Below are 17,179 nucleotides of genomic sequence, written 5' to 3' on the forward strand. Positions count from 1 at the left end.
TTTAGGTGGCAGGGGTGAAAATTGAGCAGTGCTCTCCAAGGCTTTGGACCAGTAGGGTGTCTACGTGTAGATAACAGCTCTGTGGTCAAATTAGTTTACGAAACAGTAGGTTAGGGAAGGATCAAGAGGACTACTCAGGTCCTTCAGTACTCTTAAGCACATTCTGAAATCTCCAAGACTTTATGGTACTCCACAGGATTTCCCAAACATATCTGACTGCAACAAACTGACCCCCCCCCCCCCCGAGCCCTGGCCCCAGGTCATGTCACAGAAGCTGGGATGAGTGGAATTCACTTCGAGAAGCAAAGGACTGCAGAGCCCATCTAGAGTATAGCATGTAGCTCCAGGCACCTCAAAGGAAGAGAAATAGAGATCAGTTGGACAAGATTAGGCAGAGCAATTAGGTTGGCAAAAATACTCAAAACCATAATATCCAAGGAATGTTGGAAAAACTGACATGCTTTGCCTGGAGAAGAGCTGACTTGGCAGGGGTGTGAGGTGATCACAGAAGGTTAAGGGCTTGATAATTGTAATGAAATATGTGAAGAGCTGGCATAGGAGGAAGGAATTAAACTTGTTCATGTGTGACCTCAAAAGATAAAACTGGGACCAATGGTTGGAATCTGAAATGAGTCATATTTTAGCTTATCTTCCACAGTTTCCTTTATACACATTACTTTTGGCTAAAATTCTGGTAAGGTGCTTACTTCCCAGCTAGGAGTATTACATTCAAGAGTTTCCAATTCCCTGGATTTTCATTCTTTTTTTTTTTTTTTTTTTTTTTTTTTTTTGCCTAGCAACAGGAGTTGAGTTATGGGGGATCAAATGGGGCACTCAAATCCTAACTGAGGCAGTGAAAAAGAGATGAGTCCACCCATGGGTCCCAGCCAAGACCTTGATGGCAAGCTAAGAGTCAAGCCAAGAAGAACAAAGAACAACCCTAAGTCCAGAGGACAGAAGACAGTGAAGAGGAGGTAGAGCCAAGAGTCGGGCCCAGGCAGAAAGAATATTGGGATGGTGCAGGTAAATAACCTGGTCTGGGATCGTTGCTGTGAACAGCAGCTTATCTGTAGGAAATAAGCATATAAGATGTCAGGCTGGCATGAAGACACAGGATGGCAAGGGGTCCCAGGCAGCCAAGTTGGGCAGGAGTGAGGAGTTTTTCTTAGGCTATTCCAGGTAGATACTCTACCATAGATCATAAGCAGTTAAGTGACACTCATACAAAACACCTATATTTGCAGAAATTCCACAAGTCTCCTTCAACGATCATCCAAAGATCAATACTTTAAGAATCTTTCCATTACTTTGAATTTCTTCTGGATTCGTGCTAATTGATCCAAACTTCTCATTTGTAAAGTGCAGAAACAGCAGCCCAGAGAAGGGCAATGATTTGTCACAGGGACAAAACTTGATAAATTACAGAAGGGCAGAGCATGAACCATCATCCTCTGGATTTCCCAGCCCATTGTTGTCCCTTTGTATTCATCATGGCACCCGATACAAGATCCACTCCCAGTCTTTGCCCCATAAACGTTGGTTGAGTTAAATTAAGTAGACAGTGGTGTGGCAATAACTAGTGTTATTGGTGTTCCATTAGTGTCAATGGAAGACTAAGGAGCAAATACAGCCTCTGCTCTGGATGTAGGTTGATGTCCCTATTTGGCACTGGCACTGACCTTGGGCATCTTCCCCATAAAAGTGCTGCCCTTCGCTCTAAGCGCTGACCCAAGGAAGGTCCTGTGAACCCAGATACACCACATCAGATTCTGAGGTGATGCTGAAGAAGAGCTCTGGGGAGCCTTTGGTCCCTGGCTGCCTATAAATAAAGTGCAATATTAAGTTGAAATATGGGCTATAAGTTTATCCCTGCCTGGCATTTGGGAACTCCCCCAGGCCCCCAGAGTCATGCTGCCAGAAGAAGCCATTAACTCCCACAGCTCAGGGGTAAATGCTGCTTCCCAGCCAAGGCTCATAAAATTTCAAACAGAAACCCTCCGAACCCAGGAAGATCAGCCTCGTTGACAAGAAACACATGGGCAGAGCCAACACATGGAATGCATTTTGCTCTGAACGGCTTCTTTTGATGATGTTTCCAAAGTCTGAGACCACAGCTCTCTGCACCTTCATGGCATGTGCTCAAGTCTTACTTCTCTAGGCCTTGGCATCTTGTTAGAGCTCCCAGTCTCTAGAGCTGTTGACTCTCAATGCGTTCATTGTGCCATAGGAGCAGCCCCTGGCCCTTTGGGCATGAACACATTGCACATTGTCAGTGTCTCAACCAGACCGTTTCCTCCGCCACAGACTCAGAGCTGTGAGCATGGGCTCTCAACCATAGGGCAGACGTCAGATATGGAATGCTCATCCTTGCTTGTACTGAGGACCATTTCCTTGCTTGTTCCACTTCCTTAAATGAGCCTCTAGGCCTATGATGCATGGCTTCTTTGTCGGATTCCCAACTACACCCTGACGGTTACCATGGTTCTTTTCTATTTTTCTAGCTTGCCCCCTGCTGTCATTACTGCCCTCATTACTGAGCACCCATTCCAGGCCCTAGGCCATGACCACCGGCCCCTTCACTCCACCTTCGAGCATTCTAGAGCCCTTCCTCCCAAACGGCATGCTTCGCCTCCTCTGCAGCCCTTCTCTTCTACCCCGAGCACTCCTCCAGAAAACCTGCTGTGTGGACCTCTCCTAGCCAGATCATTGTCCTTCCCCTTTCATTTGTAGCCCTCTGGTCTTCTAGTCACATTACAATGACTTATGTGCAAGTGGATGACAGTTTGGGAGCATGTTACCATGTTTTTCTTCTAAAATTATCTCTGTAGTTAAAATCTGTATGAGTGGATGGATGGAAAGATGGATGGATTAAAGAAATACATAATAGCTTCCACCAGGCCCTGGACCTTGTCTAACCCTAAATGACCTATATTTGGTATGAAATCTTCAGCATAGTACTCTGAAAAGTACTCAAGAGGTATTTTTCTCTGACAATGAGGCCAGTTTTTCTACCCCAGAAAACTTCCCGACCTCAAGGTCCAAATCACAAAGTCTTCTCTTTCTTTTTTTTAAGTCTTCTCTGTTCTGAGCAAAGCAATCAGTGGTCCTGGTCCTGGTCTGTGTTCAGGTCATCATTCTCAGTAAGGCTGAGGACTAATTTAAGTCTGCTCCCTGGCAATCACCAGCTGCACCAAACACCTGATAATGGCCACAAAAAGCCTCCTGTCTTAGTTAGTTCAAGCTGTTATAACAAAGTACCATACACTGGGTGGCTTATAAACAACAGAAATCTATTTCTTATAGTTCTGGAGGCTGGAAGCCCAAGATCAAGGCTTCAGCAGATTCAATGTCTGATCACAGCCTCCTTTCTGATTCATAGATGGTTACATTCTTGCTGTGTCCTCACATAGTGGAAGGGGTGAAGGAGCCCTCTTGGACCTCTTTCATAAGGACACAAATCTTATTCATGAGGACTCCACCCTCATGACCTCATAATCACCTCCCAAAGGCCCCATACCATCACGTTGGGGGCAGGATTTCTGCATACAAATTTCAGGGGGACATAGACATTCCAACCATAGCACCTCCCAAGTCTCATTTTACCCTTAAAAAAATTTTTTTATGTATATCTAACAGCAGTCAAACATGTTAAAGATTTTTCTGTTGGTTTTTTTTTTTTTTTTAAGAGTGAAGGGGAGTAGAGGTAGAACAATTCAACATCAGACATAAGCCATAACCATAAAGGAGAGCAGAGGAAAAAAAAAAAAAAAAAAAAAAAGCCCCTGCCCAGAGGGCTTGCCATGTAAATTAGACACACAGAGGGAGTGCAACAAGACAGGGCAGGCACCCATAGAGAGACAGGTGGCAGTCAAGGATAACTGTCTTTGTTCCTGGCCAGACCAGCCTGTCATCTGCCACCTTTGAGGCAGCTCAGGGGAAGGCTCAAGAGAGAGACTGAGAGAGTAGAGAATAGTGATAAATTACTTCCAGTAATAAGTGGAAATGAAGGCAGGGTTGAGAGGGGCCCAGACACGCAGCTCCTGGCTCCTGTCCTCCCTTATTGTCCTATGTGTGAGAGAGGGAGAAAGAAAGGACAGTATTAATGAAACTGTTTCCCAACCCCCACAAGACTAAGAGGACCAAATGGAGGGTGTCCAGGATTTGACACTGGGTTTGCTGTGTGTGTGTGTGTGTGTGTGTGTGTGTGTGTGTGTGTTTACTATTCCAGTGTTAGTTTATTCTTCTAACATGTGTTATTGTGCTGAACCCTGTGTGTGGGTGACATCTTCCAGTCTCGCCCATGCCATAACCCTGCAGTGTTCTCTCTTCATAAATTCCAGGGCTAGAGCCCAAAGGCATCTCAGTCGAACACATCTTGTCACACTGAAATAAAAGCAAAATTAAAGCCTAGATATCGTGGAATGCCTCATAAAGCTCCCCCAGCACACGATCCAGGCTCAGATTTCCCAACATCAAGCTGCTGCTACTGGGACGACCCTCTTAATATGCACGTGGAATATGTAGGTCAACAAGGATGGATTTTAATCCTTTTATTACAGGAAATCACATCAGGTCAAGGCACAGTATTGAAGGAGCGTGTCTTGAGCAAAGTTGACGAAAGGTGGCAAAGTCTGTTCCGTGTGGGACTCACCCTGGGTACACTGAGGACACACCAGGACTTTGCTGGAGACTCACAACATGCATGTGTGAACATCACATAAACTGCGACCCTCCCCCCACCTGGATCAACAACCTTGTAAAATAGAGAAGAAAAGTTGGAGGTCATGAGCACCCAAGTCCTGGTCCTTGAGTTCACCTGACTATTTAATTCCTTTGGAGACAGTCACCTCCATTTACGAAACGGCAACTCCCCCAATTACATAGCAGTAAATTACAACGTTGGTTGGAATTGAGTTCTTTGTATTTTTCACTGTCTTTGATGATTTCAAAACTTGTTGAAGATGAGTGTCTACAGTAAGCCAGCCAGAAGAAGGGAGGAAGAGATTCATAAGATTTGACAGTTCTGATGAATGAATAATTGGAATGTCAGAGGCTGATTCCTCAGGAACTGTGGAAATAGCTAGGAGCCAGAAAGATACAAAAGCCTTTCTTGGAGAGGAGAGACTCTCCCTGATTTGTAAGAGGGTGACAGCTTTCAGCCCCTTCCAAGGTCCCCTATGGCATCGGGGATGGGAAGTGCTAAGACTCAGGGAGAGAAAATGGCCTCCCTAGAAGTGCCTGGGCCCTGAGTGCTGGCTTCCACAGCTGAGGTGTGGCTGACCGTGACACCCAAATCCTCAGTTCCTGAACTGTTTGGGGGGAAAAGAAGATAGAGGCACCTTGAGCCTGAGGTTCATTTCTCTGCATGGAAGGTTTGGGGCAAGCCCTGATGTGTGCACTGAAAGCTGTCTTTCTGGATTTGCAAGTAGATTAATGAGGTTGAGTTTTACAGAAAACAGGTTTCCAAACACATCAGCCACAGGCCAAACATCTCGTCAGAGGAATTTTATTTTTAGAAGAGCCTTAAAAGTATTTCCTTTACAGTACCTGAGACTAAAATCAATCCCCGCCACTACCTGAAACTCCATTTACCATCGGCCTTTGGAGACAGTGGAGCCATTTGCACAATCTTGCCAGAATGGGGTTGAACACTCTGTGGGCATGAGAGGAAACCTCGCTCAGGAGAGCCGGGAGCAGACAGGGTGGGAAACCCTCCTTCAGTTATGCTCGTCCATCACCTGCTCTTAAAGTTGGTCTGACAGAAAATACCAGATGGGAAGACCAAGTTCCTCTTTGGCTTTGTCACAATTTGGGGCATGTCACACATGTCATAACTTCTCTCAGTCTCAATTTTCCTGTTTAAGTAAGAAAGACTTCAATAAGAAATCATTTCCTCCTGAACCCAGGAATTGCTTACAGACCCACAAAGAGACACCTGACTTTTCTCCAGCTTTGCTAAACGCACATATTTATCCGCACAAATTTGAGTCGAATCGTATCTGGAGGCTTTACATTTCAAGGGGAAAACGTTTTCATGATTACTGTTTCAATTCTTCCAACAAACCTATAAAGCATGTCTTATGGACGAGGAGGTTGGGACTTAGAGTATGTGTGTTCTCAGTCCCAGAGCTATTAAGTGATAAAATGGTACAATTCATTTGTTTCTACTGCCGAAATTCCTCAATAGTTTCCAGCTGAATTCTGTGACTGGTCTCAAAGACGTTATCTGTCTCGAGAGTTTAGGACTGAACCAAAGTTATAATAGCTGCTACCAACTGAGATTCTACAATGAGCCATTGTATTTGGGCAGTTAGTTACACGGGTTAACCTTCACAGCAACTCTGCACGTAGGTGATATCACCCTCATTTTATAGAAGACGAATATAAACAGAGTAAGGATTCAGATCTGTTCCATGCCACTTTCCCCTCCACCATGAGGCGACAAAGAATCCCATTGGTGACCCTTTGGAAAGTCTAACGACCTTCCCAGTGTAAGATCTTGGAGACTTACACTCGGGGTGCTGTTACCAAGGATAAATCTTTAAAACTCACCCAATTCTGTTTGCTGGTGACTGTGGAATAGCCAGAAGGTGTGATCGCTTCCTAAGTCTTCCCTGAAGGCTTTCTACCTGAGCGGGGAAGCTCACTCTTGCCTTGGAGAAATCCAGCCCTGGCTAACCTTCCCCCTCTGACCACAGCACATTATGGCATTTTTCAAAAGCCATTATTTGTATATCTGCTAAAGGTGTCACCCTGCTCATGAGATCACAACCTTTGGGGGGACACAGCCGGGAGGTTATACTTTGTGTCCTCCTTGCCCCACAGAGAAAGTAAAGCAGGTACTCCAGAAATATAACCAGCTGAGGTGGTGAATGGGCTGATGGGTCTATGGGAAAATTTAGGGGAGACTCCAGTTTACGTCTCCAGAAATTTTCAAAAGGCTGTGTCAAGTAGGGCATGGGACATGAAGCTACACTTGAAAAGAGCCCAAGTAAGCAAGGTGTAGACATTCTAATAGGCCAGGGAATTCAATGTTCTACCCAACCGGAAGGGGTAAAGGTAACATCAGAAACAAAGTCAGAACGAAAGGACTTCTCGCCTTCAGGTGTCTGGAAAATTGGAGCATGCCGTCTCAAGGGGTGTCAAAGCACGGCTCTCAAGTCAAGGCTCATAAAACATGTGCTGCTGTGAGGGAGGCGGGGGGACTTCTGCCAAAAGTCTCCCAAGTCCGCCTGTGCTTTTCCCCCTGGAAGGTTCCCCTCCCAGGAGCACATCCACAAATGAATCATTCTGATCGCCAGTCACCTCCGGGACAAGGCTCATCCTCAGGGGCTCGAGAACCGACTTCGAACATACAAGAAAGCCCGCTCAGCCCGCTCCACTCCTAGATCGCCGAGAGAGTTAAGAGGAACAGAAGCTTAACCGAGAGTTTACATCATGTGCAATTTAAAGAGAATACTCAAGGGCAGTAAACACCTCATTACACACATGTGACTTCATTATTTCACAAATGCTCCACCCCATTTGCCATTGCAGGGTGATGGCCCCCTGTGCCCACAAACGCTGCAGAGCGTTCCGACACCTGTCATTAGTCAGCGAGGACTAGGGCGTGCTTATGCATTGTAATATCAACGAAAGCAAGCACGATACAGTTAAATATGTTCTTCTTGCCCCCCCCCATACACACACACGCTCTCTCTCTCCCTCTCTCTTTCTCTCTCCAAAGCTAATTATATGTGATTTGGGGATTTTTCCAGAGCTAGGGATTATCTGCTTCACTGTTCCTCTAGAAGTCAACTGCACTGTGGCATATTCTATTATCCTGCTTAAAGAAGCAGGTCTGACATCTCACTCGGGGCTCTGTTCAAAAAGGAAAACCAGCAGGAATTTCACACAACTGGACCTGGCCTTCGGCAGCACAAATCTGGGACGTGTTAAGGATGTGAAAACAGCCCCACATTTGCATGGCGCCATCCGTTCTCCAAGCTCAGGATGCACCAGAGACTTCACGGGGGCCTCACTAGCAAAGTAGCATCCTCTCCCGCCCAGCAGCCCAGGCCTGACCACAAAAGGCCTCCCCGGGCCTCTGCAGGCAAGGTTGGACCTCGTCCCTTCAACGTTCCACTGTTCCAGGCCGAATTCCGAGCTGATAATCCAATCTCCATTTGTTTGCCTTCTGCAAAAAACTTTAAATGGGAGATAGGTTCCTCTTCACTTCCCGTCTCCCTCTGTGTTGACTTTTAAACCCTTTGCCACCTCCCACCCAGTGGGGGTGGATGCCCTCGGTGATCCCTGGTGCCACACCAAGCTGCAGTGCAAACTCCAGTCTGTGTGCCGAGAGACGGTGCGGGCGGGGACTGCAGGTGCTGTCTCCATTCAGAGTGAAGTGAGTCTAACCTGTCGAGATGGAATCTACTGGACCCAGAGGCTGACCCATTCTGACCTCGGGCTGGGGGCTCCTCTTGCCAGTGGCTCTGGTCCCCTCTCCACCCTGTACCGTCTCCCCTTCCCTGAAGACGCACAGCTTGGAGTCTCTGATGGTCTGTGCCAAGGAGGGGACAGGCATAATTTCCCTAATCGCACGTTTGCTGATCACATACTTGCGGGGGAGGTAGAGACACAGCCATCCACATTGTGCGAGATGAAGCGCACGCACGTAGTTCCATTCCCGGTTCCTGGAAGGCAGGCAGGCTTCTTTTTTGGTTTGAATTCCCAAGAGAAGCGGCTATTTTGAAACCAGCCTCGGGGATAGGAAGATAGCTGGCCATTCCCATTGTCCAAAAAGAGAGTGAGAATATCCAGAAGGTGAGAGGCCCTCTGTGGCTAGTTGGAACACATTCTTTAAGTTTTATGTTAAAGTTGATTCTTTTCCCATACTATTGCCATAATGTTCCGTTTCGTTATTTATTTTTCCATGAAAAGCTATCCTCCTATACTCTACTATGTGTGACTCTCAAGGCTTATTCAAAAATCTTGGGGAAAAAAACCAGAGAACTACCCCCTCCCCCCCGCCCCCGGACCCCGCCAAGCATGTTATGCGTGTCCAGTAACCTGAAACCCGATACAAAACTGTAGCTTTGCGTTAGTTAAGTTTGTCTCCAACACTCAACATCCCCTCCACCCACACAACAACACACACACACTTTGCCTGCCTCTCTCCCCACCTTGGTACTCCCTGAGCTTTCCTGGCAGCCTGGGAGCAGCACAACCTACGTGACCCCTTCCTGAGCAGCCCCAGTGCCCCAGTTGGCCTCTTGCCCCGTCACACAATTTCTCGAACAATTTCAGATGGATGCGTTAATGGCTGTTAACGGAAAATAACAATGACAAGGCTTTACATACGTACACAATGAAATAACTTTTCCAAGTGATGGACACTTTTCAAAACGTTTACGTTTGTTATTTCACCTGGTGATGTTTTTGATATTGGCTCCTCAGTTAGGTAGGGCTGAGATTTTCTTCTCCGTTTTGTGGATGAGGAAACTCGATGAGGTTCTTCGAGTTGAATTGTCCGGCCCAAAGTTACAGAGCTAGAAAGATGGGTGTTGGTACTTGATCAGAGTGTTCCGGAACCTAGTTCCCACACTGGCCGGACAATTGCTCTGTCAGCCTGTGTGTGCCCTTTTTGAAGAGAACAGCTGGCAATGCCTTAATTACTTCTCAAGGCAAAGACATGCTAGAACCATCGGGGTACTTCTTCATGGAGCACATTCTTAAAAAGCTCCACCCTAGACTTACTGAATCTGAATATTTGAGACTGGCCCAGAAACCTGTAATTTAACATCTTAATTTCTAGGACAATTCTTAAGCACACTAATGTCTCAGAACCTTTTCCTTGAGCCAAAGAACTAGATTTATTTTTTTAATGTTTATTATTTATTTTTGAGAGAGAGACACAGAGTGGGAGCAGGGGAGGGGCAGAGAGAGAGAGAGAGAGAGACACAGAATCCGAAGCAGGCTCCAGGCTCCGAGCTGTCAGCACAGAGCCCAACACGGAGCTCAAACTCACGAACCGTGAGATCATGACCTGAGCTGAAGTCAGAAGCTTAACCGATGGAGCCACCCAGGCACCCCAAAAGAACTAGATTTCTAATTCAGATTTCAGAGAAAGATCAAAGAACTATATGAGAAACAGAAACTCATGTTGAATGCCATTAACATTTCCTTTTTTAGAAAGAAAGTTTATCCATTTCGAGAGAGAGTGAGTGGGGGAGGCGCAGAGAGAGAGAGAGAGAGAGAGAGAATCCCAAGCAGACTTCCTGCTGTCAGCGCAGAGCCCAGCACCAGCTCGAACCCACGAGCCGTGACAACCACCAAAATCAAGAGTCAGACGCTTAACCGACAGTCACCAAGGCGCCCCACCATTAACACTTTGTGAGCACACACCTACTGTGTGGTAGTCTGCACACTACAGAATGGCAGACTCTGCTTAAGAGATGTTCTACCCCCCTACCCGCCACTTCAAGGCTGCTCTATTCCAACCAGAAGCACCCACTGCAGTCTGAAGGGAGGGGCATGTCTTAGGCTTCTTTCTGTCATGTCTCCTCTGTCTCCCTGTTCTGCTTGATATTGTTAAACTCACAAAGGAAAAGAAAATGCAAAAGAGTACTGGGAAAACACCCTTCTCCTTCCTTTCAAGAACATTCTTCTCCACCATTTTGCAAGAATAATCCATTGTTATCAAGGACCAAAGCCCCACTGTGGCTACATTCATGTAAAATGCAAAAACATCTGGATAATTGATTGACTTTTTCTCTTTTTTATTTGAATGTGCTGCATTGTGTACAACCAGCCTGTGTGTTCCCCCATGGGAACTGCTGAGGATATAAATCCATCCCTCAGCTCTTTAATTAAAGTTATGAAAACATCAAGAGGGTCTCACCCTTGTAAACACAAGGAGCCTTTCCAGGAAATAGCTCTGCCTCTTGTGTTAACAGATGTCATGGGGCAGTTGGGTGGGAGAGTGTTGTTTTAAAATTCTCAATCTGCCTCAGAAGAGTTTTTTCCTTAGATGGTTCCTGGATAGCATCACATGCTTTTCTCCTTTCTACTCTCACATCACTTCGTGGAGCTTTTCTCTTCTGTCTCACTGCCATGGTGTGAGTGTTTATGTCCCCCCGAAATTCATATGTTGATATCCTATGTTGAAACACCCAAGGCGATGGTGCTAGGAGCTGTGACCTCTGAGACATGACTAGGTCATGGGAGCTGTGAGGTCATGAATGGGATCCATGCCCTTGTAAAGGAGACTCCAGAGAGAGCCCTTGCACCTTCCACCATGTGAGGGCACAGCAAGAACTGGGCAACCTGCAGTCCGTAAGAGACATTCCCCAGAACCTGACCGTGCTGGCACCCTGATCTTGGACTTGCACCCTGCAGAACTGTGAGAAGTGGATTCCTGTGGTTTCTAAGCTTCCGAGCCTGTGGTATTTGTATTATAGCTACCAGAATGGACAGAGACAACCACCTTGAGTGTTTGTCAGGTGGACCAGAAAGAATCCAAAGGCCAGCTCCTTGGGCCCATGAAAATCATTATGGCTGATTTCCCTGGATTGAACCACATTGTTATTTGTGCCTTCTGATACTGAGATGGCGATCAGCTTTGTAGTTATACAGCATTGGATGTGTCTTCCTGACTTTAAACACCTGGATGAAAAGTCAAAAATCTTTTCAGAAAATCAGGATGCTTAGCATGATGGTGACAAGGTTCCAGATACCAGACAGATTTCATCCTTTATCCAGATCCTTTTTCAGTTATTGGTTTCAATGTCTTCTTGCAGGCTGCTTTGTCAACAGTAAGCAGCCTTCCAGTTGAGCATTCTTCTGTTCCAAGGAAGGGTGGCAAGCTCCTGGAAGGAAGTGCTGAGCACCTCCACCCTGGGGGGAAATCACCTCAGCACAGAGGAAACCTAAGAGAACATTTCACAGAAGCAGGCAAGTGAGAAGACTCGACATACAGGAGGCTGGACTCTTGAAGAAAAGCAATTCTGAGTTGAGCCATGGGGTAGCAACTATACCTAATATATGGCTGATGAGCAACTAAAGGGAACAGAGATAAAGGTCATTGGAACTGACTTCCTCAAAGAACTGACCTGGGAGGGCAGAGATGCCCCCATATGGATGCCAAAGTCCCTGGGATGAATACTTTCTAATACTGTGCTCAAGTCATCAAGAACCAGAGTATCCACAAGACATCAAATGATGAAAGCAAAAGCCAGTAAATAGAGTGGTATGAGAGGGCTGGCCTTCCAAAGAGGGGCTATGCCCAGAAGTTGAGAAATTGGGCCCTAGACCTGCCACCACTAATTTCCTGTTGACCCTAGGCAAGTCATTTAACATCTTTGAGCCTTGGCTTAACTCATTTGTAAGAGGAAGAGGGCTAGATTGGACGATCTCTATGGCTTCCTCTAGCTCTGACATCTAGTCCCATCTGGTTCAGGGAGGAGGGAGTTGAGGGAAGCACAGAGGCTCTAGATGATGGGTTATTGCTGCCAAAATCACCCTTTCCCCTCCCTCCTCCTGTTCTCTCATTGACATGCCCTTTATTATCTTGTTGTTGTTGATGTAGTGTTTTTTTCCCACAGAGCTCTGTGGGATAGGACAGCAGAGCACACACAGAGAAGATAGGAAAGGAGAACAGGAGTGGGAAAGGGGAGGAAGGGCCTCTCCAGGATTCCCAAAAGCCCTTGCTCTCCAGAGCTGCAGGCTGAGGAGGCGTGTCTTCCAGGCTGGGAATCTGAGAAGGTGAAGATCTCTCAACAGTCTCCAGCCCCTCCAAACTCTGCAACCTTTTCACTGATGTTCCCAGTTCCAGCACCAGATCACTGGTCATTGTTCTTCACAATGACCGCTTTCTTTCCAAGCTTCCTTGGGGGTCTGGCTCGTTCCCATAAAGGCCAAGATGCTGAATTGGGAAGATCTATAAAGTACAGTATACTTCTGGTAACAGGTCATTTTTGCTACATAACAGAACATGATAAAATTTAGTGATTTAAAGCAACAACAATTTTATTTGCTCCAATCCTGTTGGTCCTTCTGGTCTGGGATGGCTTGTCTGTGGCTAAACAGTCTAGAATAGAGCTATCCAATAGAAGTGTAATACAAACCACATCTGAAGTTTGAAATTTCTAGTAGCCACATTTAAAAAACCTAAAAGAAACAAGTGAAGTTAATTTTAAGTTAACACAATATGTCCAAAATACTATTATTTCAATGTCTAATTAACATAAAAATTCTTAGTGAAATATTTTACATTCTTTCATCATACAAGTGTTTAAAGTCCAGTATGTATTTTTACACTTACAATACATTTCAATTCAGGGACACCTGGGTGGCCCAGTCAGTTAAGCATCCAACTCTTGGTTTCAGTCCAGGTCATGATCTTGTAGTTCGTGGGTTCGAGCCCTGCATCGGGCTCTGTGCTGACAGTGTGGGGTCTGCTTGGGAGTCTCTCTCCCCCTCTCTCTGCTCCTCTCCGTCTTATACTCTCTCTCTCTCAAAATAAATAAATAAAAACTTAAAAAAACAACAATACATTTCAATTCATACTAGCCACATTTCACTAGTGGCTCAACAGCCACTGTCTAGAATCTCACTCATATGTCTATGGTGTCAGATGGGATGGCTGGAATGGCTAAGGGTTCTCTTCACATAGTATCTCATCCTCCAGATTTGTCTGCATGACAGAGGGAGAGTTCCTATTGGCAATAGAACGCCAATGCACAAGTGACTTTCAAACCCCCATCTGTTTCATGTTAGCTAAAGTCCCATTGGCCAGATTGAGACACATGAGCTAACCCCAGGGTCAGTGTGGGAGGGATTTATCTGAGGGTGTGGTCACCAGGAGGTAACTAAAGAGGAGGCCATTTCTCCCAAATCCCCAGGCTCAAGGGAAATATCCCACCACTGCTGCCAGCTTCTCCCTCCCTGCTTCTTAGAAAATTCAACACAGGGAAGGCACAAAAAAAAAATTAAAATAATCTGTAATCCTGCTTCTTACAAACAACCAGAGATAATCCCATCTCCCACAAACAACCAGAGATAATCCTATTTCCCACAAACAACCAGAGATAATCCTATCTCCCACAAACAACCAGAGATAATCCTATCTCCCACAGATACTGTTATTCCATTATTCCATTACTTTTTCAAAGCACATATACAGAGTCATTTTATAAATTGGCAATCAAATCAGGAAATACTAATGACTATCATTCTTAACATTTTCCCACATTATTAAAGATTCTTCTAAGAAGTGAATTTTAATGATTTCATAACATTCTGTTGTATGAATATACCACAATCTATATAATCACTTAATGCTAAAGGATTATGTTTTTTCCTATTTTTCACACTCATAAATAATGAGATGGTTCACACACTTTTCATTCATTCAAGCCAATTTGTGAAGAATGGATTCCTAGAAATAGAATTTCTAGGCCAAAAAAAATATTGTACATTTCAAAGTATCTGATTGACTAATAGATTCAACAAATAATTATTAAGCATGTATAATGTCCAGACACTCTTAAAGGCACTGGGGATAGGGAAGTATGAAAACCAGACAAAACCCCTACTGTCATAGAGGAGGCTACCTTTCACTGGAGTGGCCCTTTAATAAGGAAAGAAGTATATTACCTAGTATGTTAGAAAGTACTAAATGCTATGGAGAAAAGTAGATTGGAGATAGGGGCAGGAAGTGCCAGAGTGGGGACAAGGCTATAAATGTAAATAAGGAAGTCAACAAAGACCTCACTCATGTAATTTTGCTCCAAATATATTCTTTAGTTTCTTTCTTCAGGGTATATAAGATGAGGGGAGGGGAGGACACTGGGGGAAGTATTAAACTGGTGACCACGAAGGTCAGAGTCTAATTCATCTTCATCATAAGACTGGTCCAGACTATTCTATTTGCCTTCACCTGTGAGCAATTGTAGGATTACAACTAGACCCCAGCTAGGGGTCCATGGGGGAGAAGTCCTATGCGTCTAGTCCTGTGGGGATACATACACAGTAGTACCCACATAACTCCTGGAAACAAACACAGTGAGGGAGATATTATGGAGGCAGTGGGGTCTTGAGCTCCTGCCTCACCTCTTTGGTCAAGTGTTTCTTCTGATTGGCCAGAAACCTCCCAGAGGCTGTAATCAGTGCCTTTTTTCTCAGAAAGCTCAGATCGCAAATACATACCCTCTACCACTATCATAGCAAAGGCTTACAAATACTGAACGTTGAGTATATATATTTGATGAAAGCATGGCAAATTAAGTAATTGAGTGGATTTTTTGAGTTAAGAATAAAGAAACAGCTTTATTTGAGGATGGTGAAGAGAACTTCACTATTCACCCAGCAAGCCTGTGGCACTGAGGAGGCAGAGTGGGATTAGAAAAGTGAAAGAAGTTTTATGAAAAAAGAACTTTGGCCCAGTTGTTATTCTACCATCGGTGACTACATTCATGTCCTCGGATACAGTATTGGTTTCTAGAATTGCCATCTTTTTATCTGGACGTAGATAACACAAAGCAGTATACATCTCTGCCATTGAGGACTGGGTCATAGAGGGCATCCAGAAACTTTCCTTTGCCACTACTTACAAAAGCATTCATTCATTCAACGAACAAATGTTTATGATGTACATGTCATATCCCAGGCATTATTCTAGGTGTTGAGAACAACTGTTCTGGGTTTCAGAGATAAACAAGAAAGACCAGTTCAGATCTACATTTTTGGGGGAAGGTAAACACACAAGTATATGAATACAACCAGGTAGTAATAGGTACTACAAAGAGAAATTTCAAAAGGGTTATGTGGGGTGCCTGAAGTTGGTTGAGCAGCCGACTCGATTTTGGCTCAGGTCATGACCTCACAGTTTGTGGGACTGAGCTGTGCTGACATCATAGAGCCTGCTTGGGATTTTCTCACCCCCCTCTCTCTTCCCCTGCACACGCTCGCTCTCATGCTTTCTCTCTCTCAAAATAAATAAACATTAAAAAAAAAAAAAAAGAAAGGGTGATATACTAGATGATGGTTTCTTCAAGTTGGGTGTTCAGGAAAGAGCTCTCTGAGGAAGTGACATTTAAGTTGAGATCTGAATGACAAGCAGGAGCCAGACATGTGGAAATGAGGGGCCATGGGGAGGCTCAAGTGCCCTGACTCATGTTCAAGAAACAGAGAGGATGCCAGAGTAACTAGAGCATAGTAGGTGATGGGAAAACGGTGTGAGATGAGGGTCAGATAAGGAAGCCCTGTAGGAGTTTGGGTATTAATCTAAAAGCCATTGAAGAGCTTTAGGTAAGACACTGCATGTCTGATTTGCGTACGAGGAATGGAGAAGGAGGTTGGAAGCAAGAGACTTCCAGCAAACAGACTACTGCTATAATCTAGGTGAGAGACAGAAGAAGAATTTGGCCAGTGGCAGTGGAAAAGAAAGAAGTGGGGACTGATTTTGCTATATTTTTCAGCAAGCTTCTGACGGATAAGACGTTGGCTTGGATTAGTGGATGAATGCTGAGACCATTTACAGAAATGAACACAGCTACAGGCATAGCAGATTTTGAGGCAAAACTTAAAAGATCTCTTTTGTCCTGGTCAGGTTGGAGAGGCCTACTAGATGTCCAATGGCAATGTTGAGTCGGCAGTTGGAAATGAGCCCAGAATTTCAGGTAGAGATTGGGCTGGCAAGTCACAAGTGTAAACTGGCAGGACATGGATGTGGTTCAGGGTAATCTTTCATTAAACTCCTCTCATGAATTTATCAAGTGATAAAACGAATGAGTAGTCGTAAGGAGAGTAAAGAACACTCACTCAGCCGCACAGAACCAGAATCATCTGTCACTGACTGAGCAAGTCGCTTCTCCGTCTGTGAAGTGGAGTCACTGGTGGTGTCTACCAGGAAGGGTTGTTTTAGGACCAAAGGAACAAACATTTGCAAAAGTGCCTAGCAGAGTATCCAGTACAACATAGGCTTCTTTCAGCCAAGGGCTGTCTGCTCTACTCAACCTGAAAAGCCTTCTAGAAAAATGCAAGGGAAAATACAGGCACCACCTTCAGAAGGAGTCTGCCCTTGCCTCACAGGCCCTTTTGTTGACAGCTTTGGTGAAGGCAAAATCAACACTATGCAGAGCTCTCGCTTGAATCCGAAATCAGCTGCTTCTGGGGGAAAAAAAAAATGGTGATGAAT

General features: G+C 45.0%; 1 long non-coding RNA gene across 1 annotated transcript in view; it reads right to left on the reverse strand.

Moving 5' to 3' along the window:
• Positions 1-13,021: 13,021 nt before the first annotated feature.
• The window catches only part of LOC109272113 (uncharacterized), a 39,420-nt gene continuing 35,262 nt past the window's right edge, over positions 13,022-17,179 (reverse strand). Inside the window, exon 3 of the long non-coding RNA XR_002082291.2 lies at positions 13,022-13,675. This is a non-coding gene — a long non-coding RNA (uncharacterized LOC109272113). The remainder of the gene's footprint in view (positions 13,676-17,179) is intronic.

This window comes from Panthera pardus, unplaced genomic scaffold (assembly GCF_024362965.1).
Source record: "Panthera pardus isolate Hobbes unplaced genomic scaffold, ASM2436296v1 HiC_scaffold_11, whole genome shotgun sequence".
Taxonomy (NCBI): Eukaryota; Metazoa; Chordata; class Mammalia; order Carnivora; family Felidae; genus Panthera; species Panthera pardus.